This window comes from Acomys minous (assembly GCF_964271855.1).
Source record: "Acomys minous genome assembly, chromosome: 4".
NCBI classification, from domain to species: Eukaryota; Metazoa; Chordata; class Mammalia; order Rodentia; family Muridae; genus Acomys; species Acomys minous.
In genome coordinates, this window is record NC_140486.1 from 97,314,514 (window position 1) to 97,334,582 (window position 20,069).

General features: G+C 42.9%; 1 long non-coding RNA gene across 1 annotated transcript; it reads right to left on the reverse strand.

Annotated features, from left to right (window-relative positions):
• Positions 1-3,763: 3,763 nt before the first annotated feature.
• On the reverse strand, positions 3,764-13,385 carry LOC311596917. Its single transcript, XR_014779034.1, has 3 exons — positions 13,255-13,385; positions 13,045-13,164; positions 3,764-3,838 (listed from the first exon to the last, which is right to left on the reverse strand). It is a non-coding gene; the product is annotated as an uncharacterized lncRNA (long non-coding RNA).
• Positions 13,386-20,069: the final 6,684 nt, after the last annotated feature.

The window sequence follows — 20,069 nt, forward strand, 5'->3', positions numbered from 1 at the left end:
TTCTAGTAAGTGTAGGGTTTTGCAAAGCTAGCTCTGCTCATCTTTTTTCAAGGGGTTAATGGTCCTGTGGATGGCTCAGAATTGTCTACTAAGATTAAAACTGGCACACAAGTTAGTGATAAGTGTCAAAATTAGAGATAAAATTATTTTCAACTGAATTTTAAAGGGACATTTTTAAAAGGACATTTTCCTACAGAGAGTTTCAAGTGCAGGAAAGGAAACTGAATACCATCCTTATCTGCCTATTTTCAGGCTTCAGTAAGGGACCAGTTCATGCTAGCCCTCTTTCACCCTTGCCCCAATCATTTTTAATAAATCCTCATCCATGTATCACCTAATCTGTAAATGTGTCAGCTTTATCTTTCAAAGGGAACAGATTTTTTTTAAGTGTAGTTAACTATCATTATCACACCCCAAACGTGAAAATAATTACTTACTATACATAAATATTGGACAATTGTTTGGATTCTAGTGGTCTTTAATTGTACCTACTTTGAAAATGGTCGGTTTGAATGGAGATCAATCTATATCAGGGAGGGAGAAAGGGTGTGAAGAAGAGAGGTGAGAGCAAAGGACAGAGAAGAAGGAAGGGGAAGCCAGAAGTGAATGTGACTCTATGAGTGCAGGCGGATTCTCACGATGGTATAGAGGCTCGGGAAATGCATGAATTCCAACAGAATAGACAGTGTCTGAGGACAGAGGACCACATGCGATAAATCTCAACTTGAAGCCAGGAAAAGATGACAAAAAGGTGTCACAGGTCTTACACTGGTGTTTGAAGGGGACTAAACTTTGCTCCCCCAGTCTTTTGTTCTCTTCAGATATTCCACAGGTTAGATGATGCTCACACCTGTCGATAACGGAACTATATACTACTAAGTCTTCAGATCCAAGGGCCAGGTCTCATTTAGAAACACATTCCCAGACATACTCAGGAAAAAACTTTTCAACTGGTTACACCATGGGCCACTGAACTGGACACCTATAATTTTTTTCTTTTATTGAAAAGAGGCTTTTTTTTTTCATGTAATAATCTCAATTATGATGTTTCCAGCCTGTGCTCCTTCCAGTTCCTCCCTACCTCTCCCCTCATCTGTATCCATGCCCTTTCTGTCTTTCATTAGAAAACAAACAGGCTTGAGGGATAATAGAATAAACAAAAACAAACACATTAAAAGATAACAAAACAAACAGAAGGAAAATAACTGAAGAAAAGGCACAAGAGACAGATATAGAAGCAGAGACCCACTCGTTTGAATACTAAGTGTCTCTGTCAATGTTCTATAGCTGTGAAGAAATATGATGACCATGGCAACTCATAAAGGGAAGCATTTAACTGGGGCTTGTGCACAGTTTCAGAAGTTTACTCCATTACTATCACAGTAGGAAGCATGCAGGCAGACATGGTGCTGGAGCAGCTGAGAGTTCTACGTCCAGATCTGCAGGCAGCAGGAAGAAGAGAGACGCTGGTCCTGGCTTGAGCGTTTGAAACCCTAAAGCCGACCCCCAATGACACACTTCCTCCAACACGAACACACCTCCTCCAACGAGGAGCCCTAAATTTTAGCTCTCTCCCTACATTTCTTCCCTCATCCCCCTCCAATTACTTAACTTATTAATTACCCATCACAAAGTGACATGTTTTAATTGGCTGAAGTGTCTTAAGCTTCTTTCGATCTTACGTTTGCCTCTCCTTCCCTCTACCACATGCAATTTGTTTGTTGAAGAAGTAACTTTATGTATTGTACAGAACATTCTCCAGTCTGTTTTGCATATTGCACCCCTACTGTTTCAATTAACGTTTTTGACATTGTAAATATTTAAATGAAGTATTTTAAAGTCATATTTTTTCAATTTTAGCATTCATTGTGCAATTAATTGTTAATGTAAAAAAAAAACTGGCCTCTCTCTGTTTATGTGGGTATGTGTCCAGAAACATACATATTTAAGACTAAAACAAGTTGTTAATATTGTAAAAATGTCCCCAGCTACCATGAGTAACTTGTGCGCTTACTCATTAATACACTAATGTTGAGTGCATTGGAGAACACAAGTGAGAGCCTGAGGCGGAGTGAGAGCTTTACCCCACTATATTGTTGCTCTAGGAGCTATTATGTTCATGCAATAGAAAGAAGACTTTCAAGTCATGTCCTTTGTGTCATATTTAAACTGCTCCCCTCCCCGGCTCAAACCCTCCTTGGGTGCCAATGTTTTGTTTCTGATGTCAGGCATAGTGTGAAGACAAGGCTTTACAGCCTTCTGGTTTGGTCTCAAGAAAGTGCTGTGATCTGAAAGTGCCGCTTCTAAATTCATACTTTGACACCATAATCTCCTGAAGAGATTGTGCTAGCTGGGTCTTTAGGGAGCAGGTAGGGTGGAACCCACATCAGTGTGAGTCCTCTTAAAAAAATATTAGTGATCTCATCAGTTGCTTTTTATGTCAAGTGGGTATAGAAGGAAGAGAGCTGGCTGTGAAGAAGGTAGGGCCTCACCTATAGAACACGTATGGGCACCTCTTTAAAACTTTAAAAAATGTATTCAACAATTTCAAATATATACATTCTTGTCTCTCTGTCTCTGTCTCTCTGTTTCTCTGTCTCTGTCTCTGTCTCTCTCTCTCTGTCTCACACACACACACACACACACACACACACACACACACATACACACACACTTACACACTCATACACACTCCTGAAACCCTCTCATTCCCTCCTTCTTTTCCACTCTCTGGACTCCTCCTCCCTTCTACAAGTCCTTTTTCTTGACCCTCTAGAGAGTACATTGAATGCATCACTAATCATCAATTGATTTTCCTGACTGGGGGAGGGTGTGACTCAGACTTGATACCCAATTATACTTAGAAAGTTCTGCCTTTTATGACTTTGAGATGAAAGTGAAAAAGTCTAGGAGACCAGCTATCCTGTTCTATGCGTTAAGTGTTTGCTGCAGTGATACTTACTTCAAAAAGGGGAAGCCAATTAAAAGTCAACTCTTAGAAGGGAAGATTAAGAAAGAAAGAAAGAAAGAAAGAAAGAAAGAAAGAAAGAAAGAAAGAAAGAAAGCCAACCTACTTCCCCTGAAGAGAAAGCAAAGGGCTGGCGATGACAGTTGCATCTCTGGTCTCTTCTATAAATGCTGACACTGAAGCACTTCCTGTCACAGACAGCAATCTATTTTCCTAAGCATTTTCATAATCCAGACCTTAGCCACTGCCAAAAAGGCTTGGGCTTTGCCTAAAATCAGCAGGTGACACGTTGGATTGAAGCCATGCTTTTCTGTTTAGATTGCTCTCTGAATTTATTGTAGGCCCAGAGCTCACTGATCTGATGTCCGGTTGAAGAGTCACGTACTTTCTGAGGTTTGCCACAGATATCTCACAGCTTCACAGTGGACCAGATGATGATGACTGGGATGCGGGGAGGGGGGGGGCGGGGGGGGGGAGAGGAGGTACCATCGAGAGCTGACCTGTTTCAACTTTCAGACTTTGAAAACATCCCTGCCTCTTAGTCGTGTGTTCCCACCGCCCAAAGCGTCAGAGGATCACAGGTGACACAAACTGCTAACCACCTGGCACCCCACAGAGCCAATAGGAGGGAGACCTACATTTTCCAAGCCTAGGGAACCTGAAGTCATAGGCGAGTGATAGTTTCTCTGGTGACCTGCTATGACAGCTAATACAACACCCTTGTGAGTGAGTACAGTCTACGTAGCCTGGTGCGCTTTCTTGGGATTTGATACTTTCTTTGTAACTTGGCTGTTACCTGCAAGTGTGCCTGTCTCCGTCCATGCTCTCAGGTTTCCGAAGTTGTCCAAGTCTTTTCTCTTCTCTCGGTATCTACAAACACAGCAGACTGTGAACTCCTATAAACAATGGCTTGCTTTCTTAGCACTCAGTAGATGATATTGAGGGTAGTGAGAAGGCAGTCCGACAGAGTACACTTTCCCAAAACAATCTTTGGGAGCAAAGATTGGAACCGAAAATGTGCTGGTCAGATCATTGTTTTAATCTCCAAATTCACCTTGTTTTAGTATATAATATATTACTCATTTTAAAATAAGTCTTTTTTTTGTTTGTTTGTTTGTTTGTTTGAGATAGTGTTTCTCTGTATAGCCTTGGCTGTCCTGGAGCTCACTATGTAGACCAGGTTGTCCTCGAACTCACAGAGATACGTTTACCTCTGTCTCCAGAGTGCTGGGATTAAAGGCATGCACCACCATCACCCGGCTTTAAAATTAGTTTTATTACTTTATGTGTTTATACATACAGAATTGTGTGTATATGGCACATGTGTACAGGTGCAGATGAAGGACAAAACAGGGCATTAGGTGCCCTGAAACTAGAGTTACACATGGTTGTAAATTGCCAAACACAGGTTCTGGGAACTGAACTTGGCAGTGAGCGTCTTAACAACTGAGTCATCTTTCCAGTTCCTTCTATGCTAAACTATATAATTAAATTTTGTGAATTTAAAGTTTAAAATATATATGTCAAGTAATATAATTATCGTATCTATATATCTTGCTATAAATATATTTAATTATCCATAAGCTTTGGCACCAGCATATTCCCAATTCTTCAGCATGGTAAATATTATCATGCCCCTTACATCAGGAAGTCTTTGGCAGAAAGTGAGAAAATAATGGATCAATCTGGGTTCAACAATGAGCAAATATATCTCATGTAATATGAATGACATTTACCGGACTAGCCTAGGGTACAGTATTGTCTGTGGCTTAGAGTGTCAGCAAGTACCCAGTGCTTGGTATCAAGTACCCACTATGTACGGGGTGCCAGTACTAGCCTCCTCTTAGATTAGCTTCCCGGGAGGTCCCAGATTGACTTTCACAGCTCCGGTGGTCATACTTAGATAGGACAAAGCTTACAGCATAAGTGACCCCCATCTGTTATGTGCCTTCTCCATACATTCCCCTCTCCCAGCATGTGTCAGGGGTCTATGTGTAAAAGGAAATGCAAGTGAGGGACTACTATTATGGGCTGTAGTTTAAATGGGCACCACAGCCAGAGCTAGGATAGAGAGGCCTTTTCTTGTCTCTTTCAAGGAACAGGTGACAGGTAGTAAAAGTGGACTTCTGCTAGAGAAGAAAAGGGGGAAAAGGGAAGATGGCCAGGAAGATGTGTCTGTCATTAAACCAAACCAAATCAAGACAAAACAAAAGCCAGGGAGTCCTGTGAAAGAGTAGAGGGAGGAAGAAAATGACGCAGAGGGGACAAGAACTCCACAAGAAGACCAATAGAGTCAACTAACCTAGACACACGGGAGACTACAGAGATGGAAACACCAACCAAAGCTCATGCATGGACAGGACCTAGGCCGACTACACATGTAACTGATAGGTAGTTTGACCTTCATGTGGGTCGCCTAGTAAGTTGAGCAGGTGCTGTCTATGACACGGACTCTGTTGCCTGCTTTTGATCACTTCGCCCTAACAGGCTGCCTTGCCTGGCCTCAGTGGATGAGGAGGAGCTCAGGCCTGATGTGACTTGAGGTGCTGGGGTAGGTTTGGGGATGCTTTTCTTCTGAGGAGGATGGGAGGGGCACAGGGAAAAGAGGGTGGGAGGGAAGGGCTTGGAGGAGAGAAGGGAGGGTGCTACAATCAGGAATTATATAAGTTAAATTATATAAATTATATACATTAAAAATAAAATTTAAAAGGTGAATTTGCTTAAAATCACAAGACCTGCACATGGGATTCATAATCAGAACACATAATTATCAAAGCGATCCCAGAAATCAAGTGGCTGAGCTTCTTCCATTTTTAACCTTGAAACCCAAGCCCAGGATCTTTAAACCCTTGCTCGACATGGCCAAGACCCAGCCAGAAGTAACAGTGCCATCAAACTCAGGTCCTTTATGTCCCAGTCCATCATGGCATGCCACTTCCTTTGTGCGTGCATTTGTTTGTGTTTAGCGTGTGCTATTGTGCAGGAATGAAAAGCAGCCAGGAGCAGTGCTCGCACTCTTGTGGTATTGTACACTGATTGCGTAATAGAACGTAGGTTCTGGGAGCCTAGACAACTCTCTCTGTTCCCCCAATACTTTGCCTTCCTGCTGTCCCACATTCTAAACATTTCTCAATTCCCTTCAACTACGGTTACTTGCCGGTTGGGCTCAGCCACGGGGAAAGGGAGAGTGACATGCTTTGTGTGGGGGAAGAGCTACAGGGAGATTATATTTAAATAACACAGACATTGATTATTATGCAAAGCAGAATGCAAGCTCAATTAAAGGGAACATCGTAACTGTCATTTCTCTTAAGTTTTTCCTTACATCACCTAGAAGTTGAGAAGTGCTATGTTAAGCTATTATTAGTCTGCCCAGGACTTCATAGAATTAAAATATGATAGTTTTTTTAACCCATCAAAAAAGTTGTTTATACAAATAAATAGAGCAGCAGTGTGTTACCTGCTTTCTATGAACAATAGAAGTTTACTAACAGTAAAAATATTTTGATAAATTTATTTGTGTCTTCTGTGCGAAATGTAGTTTATTCTTTTTACAACTCTCTGTAAATGTCTACAAAGCCATTATTCTCTCGGGCGTTTGTTCTTTGGGTTTATAGGGTATGTATTTCTGTTGAAGCATAAATTATTTGTGGATGTTTCCTGACTTCTGTTATGCATGGAATTCTGCCATCTTTTGAGTCTGGGTTTTGTCAGTGTTGTGATTGTAAGGTCTTTGCATGTTGCCATATTCTGTAGTAATTTGTTTTCCTCTATTGGTTTGACAGGGTTCTACTATGTGGGAGAGTCTAACTCCAAGGCTCTGGGATCTGGGGGAGCATTTGGGTATAGGATACCCTCTCTATGAGCAGCATTATCCTATAGCTGAGATGGTTGGGAGGAAGATTGAAGCCTTAGCCACCTCTGTCATATTTTGGACTCCTCCATGAAAAATGTTTGTATTGGGTGCCTCTACTCAACTGAGTCAGACATTCTCATGACACTGTACAAAGTATGAGGTCCCTGCCCTCCCCGCTCCCTCTTTCACAAATAGCAGATCTGCAGTGTGTCTCGAGGCCTTATCCTGATCGATTTATTTCATAGACATTGCTCTCAATACATATCTTGGGCTCTTAACTCCTTTGATCATTTTGCTTAGCAAAGGCTATGAACTAGGACATGTTATCCAATTGTAATGACAATTTATCCATCTGTTGCATGGTTAGTAAGGGTTTGAGATCTTTTCAGGCTTGTGCATATATTTTGCTTCACGTTTACATGAAGATCAGTTTAACCAAATAATTGTGCCCGATGACATTGCCACCAACATGACACGAAAGCTTCAACAGCTCCATATACCTTCCCCATAGCCCTTGTGTTTCTCAGCTGTGGCATGTGTTTACATATGCTGGTTGGTCACTTTTTTCTGGATGTGAGTCCTGAATATTATCTTCAACCCTACCATGTGCTTAGTTAGTCATTTTTTAAAAGTATTTGCTTATTTTTTTTTTTTTTGGAAATTTTCACACATATATACAACATATCCATTGCTCTACTCCTTATCACTAACTCCCCATGGGACACCCCTCACCTCAGCACATTCCCTCTTAATGCCATACTAGTAAAAAATATAAATAACCCATTGAGTCTGGTTAATTCTGTCCACATGCACATAGATGTGAGGCCAACCACTGGAACATGTGCAACACACTGGCAGTCACCCCACAAAAGAGAAGTAACTCACCCTTACCCAGCTGGTTGTCAGTAGCTCCTCAAGTAGGTGACCAACCATGGGAACTCCTTTGCATTGCATAATAGAGTTTTTGACTGGCTTGTGCAGGTCTTACACAGGTAATCAGAGCATCCATGAGTAATGCATGTAACATGTCATGTCATGTCATGTCATGTCATATCTAGAGGTCAGCATTTTAGCCTTTTTCCTTGCCCTCCGGCTCTGTATGATGTTCTGCCATTCTTTTTGCCCCCTCTTTGCTGATATTTCTTGAGCCTTGAGTGGGAGGATTGATAGAGATGCCCCATCTGTGGCCAAGAACTCACATTCCTTTTATTTTCAGCACTTCCTGAACACTGACACTGCAATAAGAAACTTCTCAGACTAAAGTGGAGAGCTTCACAAATCTGTGTACATAAATATTTAGAAGGCAGTTGGCACTGTGACCCCTTAGCAAGGCAGCATAGGTCAGCTCTGCGTTTGGATCTCTGACTTCTCTAGCCATGAGTTTTGACTGTTTGCAGTACCAGCATAAATGCTCCTCTGTGGCCAAGGCCTCAAGTCCAATTAAGAAAGCAGTTGATTGTCCACACAAACAGACTTGCCGTCATTGCACCAACAGGAAGATTTTCCCTCCTATATTGGGACTGCAGCAGGCAGAGTCCCACCCTAGATCTGACCATTGATGCCTTGTCTCCCCCAGCAACCTCCATAGTACCCCCTAGTGCTATGAAAGCTAGGTAGCAGAGGGAATGCTTCCTGCTGAGTTCAAAACTGATCTCTCTGTATCCTGCAATCAAAGCGTGTGTGTGTGTGTGGGAGCTGGGATGATGGCTCAGCAGTTCTGAGTACTTGCTCCTCTTACTGAGAACCTGGATTTGGTTCCAGCTCCATGGGAGCTCATAACCATCCCTACTTCCAGTTCTAGAGGATTCAACATCATCTTCTGAACTTTGTGAGCACCAAGTATACAAATGGTGTACATACGTGCATGTAGGCAAAACGTTAATACATATAAATCTAAAAAAAAAAATAGCATGCTGGCTTCAGCAATATGTTACTCAACCAAAAACAATTGTTTTGGGTATCTTTTAGTGTTCTTTTACTCAACAAACTTTATCATTTTTTTCTTCCTTTTCTAAAACCTTTTTGACTATTTTGATTTTCTGAAGGTCATATAGTTGTCAATATTTCTTTTCTAGCAATTTTAAATTTTGTTTGCTTGTTTCCTTGGTTTGAGACAGCATCTTTCCATCTAGCTCAGGCTGACCCAGCTCAGGCTCAAGGCTAGCCTAGAACTCATGATCATCCTCCCCCAGTCTATCCAGTGCTTAGATTACAGTATATGCCACGATGCAGGATCCCTCTAGAAGCCTTTGCTATTTAATATTCCACATTTTAGGTCTACAGCTTCCTGGAGTTGACCTTTTCCTTCATCTGAATTTTTTTGTTGACATCAACTTAAGACTACAAAGCTGTTCAGATGTAGGGAAAACCCCTTGTAGTAAGTGCTCCTACTTTCTCTAAGTAGAACACATCCAGTTGTATGTGAAATTTATTCATTCTTTCACATATATTTATTGGGTATACTTAGTATTCTCATATGAAATATACGGTGTGCTAGAATCTGTGGTGATAGGCATAAATTTAGCTGTAACACTGGGTCTGAGAGGCTTATAGACTAACGAGACGTGTAAGTGGGGAGGTTGGAAAGCAGAAAGAAATCAGGATTTGCATGCAGATGCTTGGAGGATATTTATTAGCTGTGACCCTGAACAAGTTATTCAGATAAGTCTGATCTCCAGGAGGAAAATATTGAGTGCCACGCAGATTAGAGGATAAACCATGTAACATGCCTAGCACCACGCCTGCAATGGTGCAAGATATAAATAATTGATGGTCCCTATTTTTAGTTCACAGGGAAAGACCCACAAAGTGCAAAGTCTCTGAGAGTGTTTATGGAGGATAAGAGAAGATTTTTGCAGAGGTTAAGATACACAAGGTATTAAACCAATGCAGTTTGCACTGACAGGGCATAGCACCAGGGGTGTGGGGTGGGGGTGGGGATGCAGGGAGAGAAAGAAGAAAGAGACAGAGGCAGAAAGAGAGAGACAAAGACACAGAGACAGAGAGGGAGAGATAAAGAGACAGAGACAGACAGTGGGATACAGAGAGTCAAAAACCAAGAGGGAGAGACAGAAAGAAGGATTGGTAGTTAGAGATATAATTGATGTGGAGGAAATTATACAAGCCTTTTTTATATATCACAAATTGAGCGTTTTTATATGTCTGACACAGTTTTGTGAGGCTACAGTGGTAATACAATGGGCATGGCAGATTGACCTACTTTTAGAAAGCCTGCTTATAGTGGAGACTATAGATACATGAGTGAGAAATTACAAGCCCTATTGTCCTGCTCATCTTTGGGAATAAAAGCCTATCCCATAGTCCTTGCTCTTTTCTTTAAATCTATCCCTCTATCATATGCCTAAGTTAAACGGAGCAGATAAGATGATGGTAGAAATTTGGAGATGTCATCCGGGGACATTTAGTTTTATGCAAATGGCTAGAGCTGTGGATTGTCTCCCATATGGCTATGAGACAGAGATGTGTGCTTTATAGTGACGTGTAAGAATAAGCAGATATATAGAAATAAATGAGCAAAAATATGAACTTTCTTTTATGAGCACCACTCCTTTCCTAAGGCCCAATTTCAGTCTTATCCTTGGGTCACGCAGAACAACACCATGTCTCTACTTCACTCACATCCCCTCAAGCTGGCTTCATTGGCTTCCAATGAAGGGGCTGAAGACAACAGATTTATGATGAACACTAATGTGCAGACTGCAAGCTTTGCACAGAGTCCCATGAGAAAGACGCAGTGTCACTGAAGTGGTGGACCAGACAAGCTCCTGGAAGAAACTGGAATTGGAATAATCAGTAGGAGTCTTGCAAATAGAAAGAGGACTTAAGATTGTTTTAAGTAGAGAAGGTGTGTGTGCCCTACAGAGGGAAGCAGAGGATGGGGCTGTGACTGCAGATGCCTTGTCTGTGGAGGTACAATGCCTGGAAGGAAGTGCATGGGGATTTATCATGAGCTAAATGGTTTTATTTTATTCATCATTATCATCTCTTATTTAATAAGAATGATGTATGTGGACCCTCTACATTTTACCAATCCTTATAGCTAACATTCGCTGTAGTCGTGGCCATTCAGGTACACTCGTGTGTGTGTGTGTGTGTGTGTGTGTGTGTGTGTGTGATCACGTGTCCATGTGATCATGTAGATACACATGTGTGTGTGTGTTTGTATATGTGATCATGTGTACATGTGATCATGTAGATGCACATGCATGTGGATGTCAATGTCAGGTATCTTCCATGTTAGTGTTTGAAGCCTGATCTTTCACTGAACCAGGAGCTCATCTGTTTATGCTGACTGGACAGGAAGCCCAGGGATTTACTTCCCTCTTCCTCCATCACTGAGACTGTGGTTTCATGCCATCATGTCTGGGGCCGGCATTCCTGAGTGCTGGAGATAGAGTTCAAGTCTAATGACGGCACAGCAAACACCAGCTGCTGAGCCAGTGTCTCGCCCCTCTGCTCCGTTCCTCACAGAGGCCAAGTGAGTAGTATCTGGAGGATGTTTGAATACCAGTGCATACGCCCCAGTTTCGTTGAACTCTTCTTTAAGAACTGAAATTTGCCCTCATTTCTTCCCTCTCTGAGTTTCTTTCTATGTTGTTCTTTAGAAAATGTTTTGGTGGCCACTACTGAGATGGCTAATGAAAAGAGACTCGAGTGCTCTATTTATGGAATGGGAAATTCAAACATGGCAAATGGGTTGGGACTTTGATAAAGGGTTGTGTAGAACCCATGATGACATGTCATATTGATTTTTTTTTCTAGGCACTGCTCTACTAAATCAGTGAGGTGGGTCAAGAGTGAGCAGTTCAACACTTGGCTTTCTTTGAGTAAACCATTTCCCTGGGTGTTTGTAGTGTGTTTATAAACAACTTGAGTTAGCCAAAGAAAAGTGTTAAATAATTACATAATTATGACATACTTCACTGTTGTAACTGGCACTTCTCCCAGGTTGGTATTAGACAATATGACTTTTTCTCTAGTGATGTTGTTAGTAAAGTAAAGCGAGCTTGCCCCGTCCATTGCCTCCTGAGTTTTGGAAACAAGAATTCAAAGTCTGTGTGTCGGAGATGGCTCCGTAATTCTCTTTCCCCTTCTAACAAAGGACATGGTATTTCTCAGTCTCTAAACTTCCTTCTTGGGAGGGACAAGCAGAGACAGGCTGAGCCTAGATCTGGTGCATTTCACTTCATCGTGGAGCTGTGTCTTACACTAGCCTCAAACCCAGACCATCCATCCTTCCTTATAGACAATCTTCTTTGCTTATCCAGCACTAATACTAGCTTATCTGGAGCAGCCACTTTCTCTCCAGTCAGTAGCTAATATCAAATGACGTGTAGCCTGAGAAGGATTTGGAAGGTGATAAATTAAAAGGGGAAAAAAAAATCAATGATAGAGAGGAAGGAACCTATGTAATCCTTGCAGGTACATAGGGATGCTAATGGGTCTCTTCAGAAACTTCCAGGCATGTGCAGTAGGGCTCTGGGGAAACCCCTGCACCAGGAGCACACTCCTGTCCTGAGAAGTAAGGGAGAAGGCAAGGAGTGGTGAGGATGAACATATATTGTCCTTCCTATAGAGAGAAATACTTTCTGGCATCTTCTTAAGTGTTTATTATAGGCACTGGGTTTGCATTTTTCATAGGTTGTCTTACTTAATATAATGGGCCGCCTTATAAGCTAGATGCTACTACCATGGGTTCCAGATAATAGAGGAGTAACCCACTGATGGGGGGGGGGTGATTGTGAACCCTGCTTTGTCTAGTTGAGGGACACACAGCCACTTTCTTGTTGGGTAACCCCTTTGTCTGCTTCTGTCCTTCAGGAGTTGCACATTGAGCTGCCTTCTACTTGTTTGGGTTAATGGACACCTTTAAAGCTCTGTGACTTTCTCAAGACCTAGGCTGGTCATAGGCATTACTTCATTACCCAGCATCGTCCCCCACCCCCACCCCCCACCCCCGGGTGTCAGCTATGCCCATGGAGTGCAGTGTCACCTAGACTTGTTCTCTGCAATACTGTGCAGTTACTTCCGTGCCTTAAACCCACTTCTGGCTTCAGCTACCAACCAGCCTGGTGTCCCTCCCCAATACATGCACCCCATCAGCAGACCCTCAGTCAGGCTGTTCATCAACTCTCTCTGCCCCCTTGTGACTTCTTCCCACACCCCAGCCCTGGGAGGGGGGCTTAGCAAAGCAACTCACTCAGCTGCCCCTTCTGAAGGGCTCGGTGGGTGGCAGGGGTAGCAAGGGGGTGACTGTGGTGAATGGGGAACCTGTCAGTCTTCGGGTCGGTTCCTCCGGGTTCCCATTTCCACATCTTTGCTGAAATGGAATTTGAATTTCAAAAGGTTTAAAGAACATTTCTCAAGCCCACAATTTCCCAGCAGTTTGAAAACCCTCTTAAAACATTACCTTCAATCTATCGCTACTGATGAGTGGATGCCGGGTACTTATATGAATGGTGTCATGCTGGCCAGTTGGAGCTGCCTCCTCCATGTCCCCGGCTCACCCACGAGGGAGCATTCAAACCAACTAGGCTACCCTTGGCTTCTGGGAGGAAAAATCCTGCTCTCAGAAAGCTGACACCTACTGTGTCTCTCCTTTGAGGAGTAATTCCCTCGCTGTGTAAGGAAGGCTCACCTAAACGAGGCCATGAAGAGCTGGCTAGCCCTCAGGCAAGGATGAGGAGTGGATGTCTTCCTGAAACTGGAGGAGGGATGCTGGCTCAGCGCTCCCAGCCCTGGGGTAGCTGCAGAGGCTCATGTCTGTGCTGTGACCTATCTCTGGCAGCACCATCATTTTTATTTAGAATGAAGCTGCTGAGGGGACTTCAGCGGGGGTTCCATTGTCAGTTTCGCATTACAGAACCATTAAAATGGAGTGTTACTGTAAGAAGGCTGCCTGCTAGACAGTTCTCAGAAGAGACTTGTGCCTTTTCTGAGAGCCACTTGGTTTCCCTCTCCGTTTTCGGGGGGGGGGGCGGGGAGGGGGGAGAAGGGCCCCTAACTAACTGAGCCTTTTTAATTGATTATAAAAACAGAAGAGAACACAGCAGTGGGGATTGCTGGCAAGGCTTTATAGCAAGTGGCAAATCGCTGCATATTCATTTGTTTCTCATTGGCCAAGATGAATCCTCTTTTGGTATTAAAGCAAATGAGCTGCGAAGTCGCAGTGGACAGGCCTTAACAACTTTTCTTGGCTGACAGCCTGATTTTTTTTTATTCTTTTTTTAAAAATGTTTTTAAAAATTAACGTGTGTGTGTGTGTGTGTGTGTGTGTGTGTGTGAGAGAGAGAGAGAGAGAGAGAGAGAGAGAGAGAGAGAGAGAGAGAGAGAGAGAGAGAGAGAGAGAGAAGAAGGCAGCAGGATCTGAGAAACCAGGAAGTGGTGGGGGTAGAGATCTGAGTGGAGGGCAGAGAAATGGGAATGTTTCCGTGAAGGCAGGAGCCTGTGGTTCTGATGCAGCCGCTGACATAGCTGAAAGAATGGTGCTGGCAGCGTGGGTGGGAGGTGGGAGAGGCAGCCGCAGTGAAATCAGGAAGCGTCTCTGCAGAGAGGCCCTGCCTCAGCGGCGGTCTTCTGTGGGGGATTGGCTCCACGACCCCTGTTGTGGCCAAAATCTACAGAGGCCCACATACAGAGTAGCACTGTATTGACTTATACCCCACACATATCATCTCCTCCTGTGAGTTCTGAGTCATTGCTGATCTCTTAACGCAATGTTAATAATCGTTCTGCTGTATATTGCTTTTCATAAGATTTTTATTTTTTTCCTTCCTTTTTTTTTTTTTTTTAAATTTTGGTTTGGTAATTTTTAAAATGATTTTTAGTCCATGGTTGGTTGGTTTCAGGCTGAGAATCTTGTAGATACAAGGGACTGACTATGTCACCATAATTTTGATAGTTCAGGAAATAAGACTGTGACCAGAGTCAGCTCCTTTATGGGAAGTTCGTGGGGCTTTGGCTGTTTCACTGCACTTGGTGGAGCTGCTCACAGCTTCTACAAAGCAAAGGCCAGCTCCTGCCTGGTGCGCTGTGTCCCGTATTCGGTGTCCTGTGTGGCATCCCTGTTAGGATTCTGCTTCTGTCCATCTACCAGTGATGTCACTGCTTACCTGCCACAGGGTGTGGCCCTGCCCCGGGCCATATAAAAGACAGACCCTCTGTGTGGTTTCTTTCTCTCTCTCTCTCTCTCCCTCTCCCTCTCTCTGGGGTACCCCTTCCCCCTTTTCCTTCTCCCCCATGCTCATTTAATAAACTCTATATAGCATAGTATCTGCTTCCTGGTACCCTCTATCTGTCATTGCTTTAATTATTAAATACAAAATTGGTGGCCCGTACGGAAACATTCGTCAGCAGGAGCTGGAACAGCAACCCTGGTGAGGGTATAAGACAAATCCACCCAAGGGGACAGGGAACAAACAGGAGGAGATGGAGGGTTCTGGAGACAATGAGGAGGCACTCATGGGCCCTGAGAGAGGTCAATCGTTCGTTCATTCATTCATTTATTCATTCATTCATTCATTCACTCAACAGATATTTATTGAGCCTTATTATATGCCAAGGCGTGGTGTTGTAAGTAGGAACAATGTCTGCCCTCATCCGTGTGTCCGTTGGACAGTCAGCAAACACATACTGACCTAGCACCTGCCTTGAGCATAGGACACCACAAGGAGTATCACTCCTTTCTTCCTGGAGCTGAAACTGTAATGGGGTGTGGGGGTGTTCATATCCCTTTCCAAGAGCAGATGAGTAAAGGAGCAATGATGAATTGAGGGCAGTGGAGACCTTCCTGTCCCTGTCCCTTAGTCTCTGAGTCTGCATTTGGGGCAAGACTAACAGACCAGTGCAAACTTTGTAGCATTTGTAAGCTCCAGGAGCCAAGAGACAGACTGAGCAAGCAGCTCTGAGGTGGCACCTACTAGAGTACTGAGTATGCAGGGAAAGACAAATGGTTAGAGCAGGTGGAGGAGAAGCAGCCCAAAAGGAGGACTCTTGAGTTTGGAGTTGGATATGGTGGGTGGCAGAAGCCAGCAGAGACAAGTGAGTGCACTTTAGGAGAGTCAAAATCAGCAGCCTGGCTCTGTTAGGAGAGGCCAGGTTGCTGGGTTCTGCTTCAGTAGGCCTATCTGTGATGTCACTGCCTACCTGCCATGGGGGCGTGGCCATGCCCAGGGCTATTTGAAAGGACAGACCCACCTAGGCCCCCTCTCTCTCTTACCCCTAACTCCCCATCTCTCTTTTACCTCTCTTCCTCTTCTTCTTCTTCCTCTTCTTCTTCTTCTTCTTCTTCTTCTTCTTCTTCTTCTTCTTCTTCTTCTTCTTCTCTTCTTCTTCTTCTCTCTCTGGCATACCCCTTCCCACTTTCCTTCTCCCCCCATGCTCATTTAATAAATTCCATATAACATAATATCTGAGCCTTGTATTCCATCATTATCTTATTCTTAAGCAAATGTAACCCCCCAGCATTCCTCGAAGCAGTAGCATTCAGTCCACTTAAACCACAGCTTGCTCATAGACCCCCCTGGTGGAGCTCAGTAACTGAATGTGGGGGCTGCCAGAAAACTGGCAAGAGTCAAGGTTTTTAGATCATACAACAATCAAAATCTAATTCAAAATCAAATGTGGGATGAATCCAAGGTGTTTCAGTAAGTGCTCATGTGTATATACAAAATTTGATTTCATCTTTTAAGTAGTAAAAGTCTATGTTCACCAAAGACATGTGTTAAAACAAAATTCTTCATGATTTATTTATTTATGTTTGATCTGTGTGCCTATGTTATATACCATATATATGTATGTGTGTGTGTGTGTGTGTGTGTGTGTGTGTGTGTGTGTCTGTGTGTGTGTCTGTGTGTGTGTGTGTGTGTGTATTGCATAAAAATGACATGGGTGAAAAAGGGTTCAATCGCCAAGTGCAGAGAGAGAAAGGCTTGGGAGCACTCAGCCCTAAGTGGGATATCATTATCGGGCCTCTCCTCTCAAGTCTCAGAGATCTATGTGCAAGAGGCAGCCGAAAGACTGTAGGATGCTGAGGTGGTAGACAACCCCAAGGAAACTATTTTCCAGACAAAACAGGATCAATGCTCATCGGAACCCAAAGAGACTTTGGCAGCACATGAAAGACCTGCCCAAGCTCAAATCAGACACCATCCCAACACTGGGAAGGTAAATGAGCATAATATCCCACCACTAACTAAGACACTATTTGCAATTGAAACCTGTTAGATAAGAGAAAATTCATTTTTCTCAAATTAAGTATCACTGAATATGACAACCACACTCCAAGGCAGTTCCATGCCCAGAAATTGGTCAACACAAAATGGACTCCATCTTTCTTGTGTGGTGTTTTTGCTTTGTTTTGAAAAAAAAATTTTTTTGGTCTTACTCATTTTTTAATTGTTTAGATTTTGGGGTGTGTGTGTGTGTGTGTGTGTGTGTGTGTGTGTGTGTGTGTGTAAATTAAAAGAGAGAGAGAGAACATGAAGTTCGGTAGGTAAGGAGGTGGGGAGGATCTGGAACTGATTGAGCAGGGGAAAATATAACTGAAATATATAGTATTAAAAAAATAGGGAAAAGGAAGGATTCAAATGGGAAACACTCAAGAAGCTCTAGTTTAAACCAGTTTTTTCCTGTCTTACTTACTGCTCCTTCCCACGTGTACCCAGTGGTTCCTGTCCATCCTTGAGGCCACAGCTTAATCTTGTCACCACAGGCAACCCTCCTGAAAACATATATGCCACTTTCCTGGGTATATGTGAGCAAATGTCTATCACCCCAGAAAGGAAACATCTAAGAGACAGGTAACATTGCTATTGAACTCCAACTTGGTGAGCCTGTGAGTTTATACAGAAGCATGGATAACCCAAAGGCAACCATATCACAAAAAATCTGCCTTCGCATGGATGACGATTTATAAAAGTCCTAGGTGTCTGATCCCCAGAGATCAGAAGAGGGGATTGGATCCTCTCAAACTAGAGTTGAGAATGGTCCTGAGTCATCATGAGGATGCTGGGAACTGAAACTGGATCTTCTACAAGAGCAACAGGATCACTTGACTGTTGAGCCATCTCCCCAGTCCCTATACTATAATTCTTATCTTGGCACTTGCTACATATGAATCTGCAGGCTGGATCCCTCCAGGGCAAGTGTTTGCTGGCTCTTTGAAAGAGGCAGAATAGAGACACTCATGGCCAGGAGAAGCTTACGATCAACCGCTCTCAGAAGGACACACTTTCATGTGAAGAGCGCAGACTCTTGCCAAGCTATCTATTTTTGTAAATCAGAAAATTAAAGGAGGAAATAAAGAACACACTATATTTTTAGTTAAAACATAAATTTTCCAAACTCATGATGTAGACCCAAGCTCTTTGTTTGAGTTTGAGGTCTGATGACAGCACCTTCCATCGTCTTTCTTATGATTAATATACAAAATGCTATGTTTTTTAAGTAAGGAAAACTAAAACATGCCATGCAGCCAACCCAAGAACAGACTCATTCATACACACACACACACACACACACACACACACACACACACACACACACACACACACCAAATGAAGCTTAGTCTCCTTATCCAAGTGAAGCTTAGTAGCTTGTCTTGTTTATGTCATTAGCTATTATTTTCATAGAAACAGGCCTTTCCACAGCCATATTTCAGGGAATTGTACAAAATGTATCTGTTATTAAATTGCAATAAATTATTCAACTGGCACCTGTGGGTTTGAGAACAAACACAAGGGAGTGTTTCAAAGTATGCCATGGGAACATAGAAGTGAAGGATCCTGGAAAAGAGTGATCATCAGGCTGTGAGCATCAGTTAGAAGTGTATCCAGCCTGTGGGTCATGTTTAACCCTTTAACTATTAGGTAGCTCACTTGAGCCTTGCTCATTTAAATGTGTTTAATATTTTATCAATGTCAGTTTCTCTTGCCATTTAGAATGTTTCATGGAAGCAAGAACAGTTCATTCAAATAGTAGATCTCATTAGTAACATGTTGGAGTAATGTCTGGCTTCCTCCAGGCAGAGTTCACGCTCTGTTCTATGCTTCCACTGACCATTTCCTTCTAATCTTCTGTCTATGTAAAAATCATGGCTGACATACTGTGAGGTCAAAGCTCTGATGCCAGGAGCAGGGTCATGGGAGGCTGAGTGATTCAATGAGATGAATCACAAGGAGGTGAGACTTTATGGAAGATACATGGGATAATAGCAGGCACCCAGGTATATGCCAAAACACACAGACCACATACAGGTAGGTAGATACACACATACAGACTGACACACAGGCCACCTGGAGGCATGCACAAGAGCATGGAGATAGACACACATATGCAGATTGGAAAAGGTGAAGGCTAAGTCCTCTGACCTCAAAGCCGTATTGTAGAGGACACTCAAAAAAGAAGCAGTGTGCTAAAAACAATTATAGAACAAAGTGCAAAGATATCTCTGGGGTTCTCTAGATATCTGGTGTCACCATTTTGTGCTGACTCACAGACTCTCAGATATCTGATGTCAACCACCTTTCAGCTGACTCATAGTGATATCTATATCAACCCCATATTCTCTAAACACAAACTGGTCCTTATGGCCTTCTGTTCCCTGTACATCTCTAGAATAAGAAACAGGTTAATATGGACAAGGAACAGAAGATTCACTTAATCACAGTTTTATGTGACTCAGAAGACTTTAAGAATGACTCAAAATCCAGAAACCATTTAGATTTGGTAGAGAATAAATGGCTGTGCAGAAATACGATTGGACAATCTGCCTGAAGACATTTCTATTAAAATTCTTCAAATGATGGCCTTGGAGGCTGCCAGTTTGCCAGAGCTTCCAGGCAGATTTTCTCTACTTTGTCAAAAGTTCCTGACTTACAAGAGTCACAGATTGAGAGGGGAAACCCAGCCAGTTCTGCCTGCTTTACCACTCAGCTTTTCTATAGTGCATCATGACATAGGAGACTTTCTAGAATTGGGGTTTTATAGCTATTTCCAGACAAGATGGAGTGGAAAGGTTTTTTAATGGTCTTCTCTTATACAGAAGGGAGGGAAGCATTTAGAGCAATGTTCCCACTTACTATGACTCACATACAGGGATACGTTTGGATCCTATGTGCTGCTTTTAGGAAGAAAGACAATCAGGAGATGGGGGGAACAGGCAAAGGTCAGTATATGGCAAAAATTTTCCCAGTATCCTTTGGTGTAAGGTAGTTAGCTTCCAGA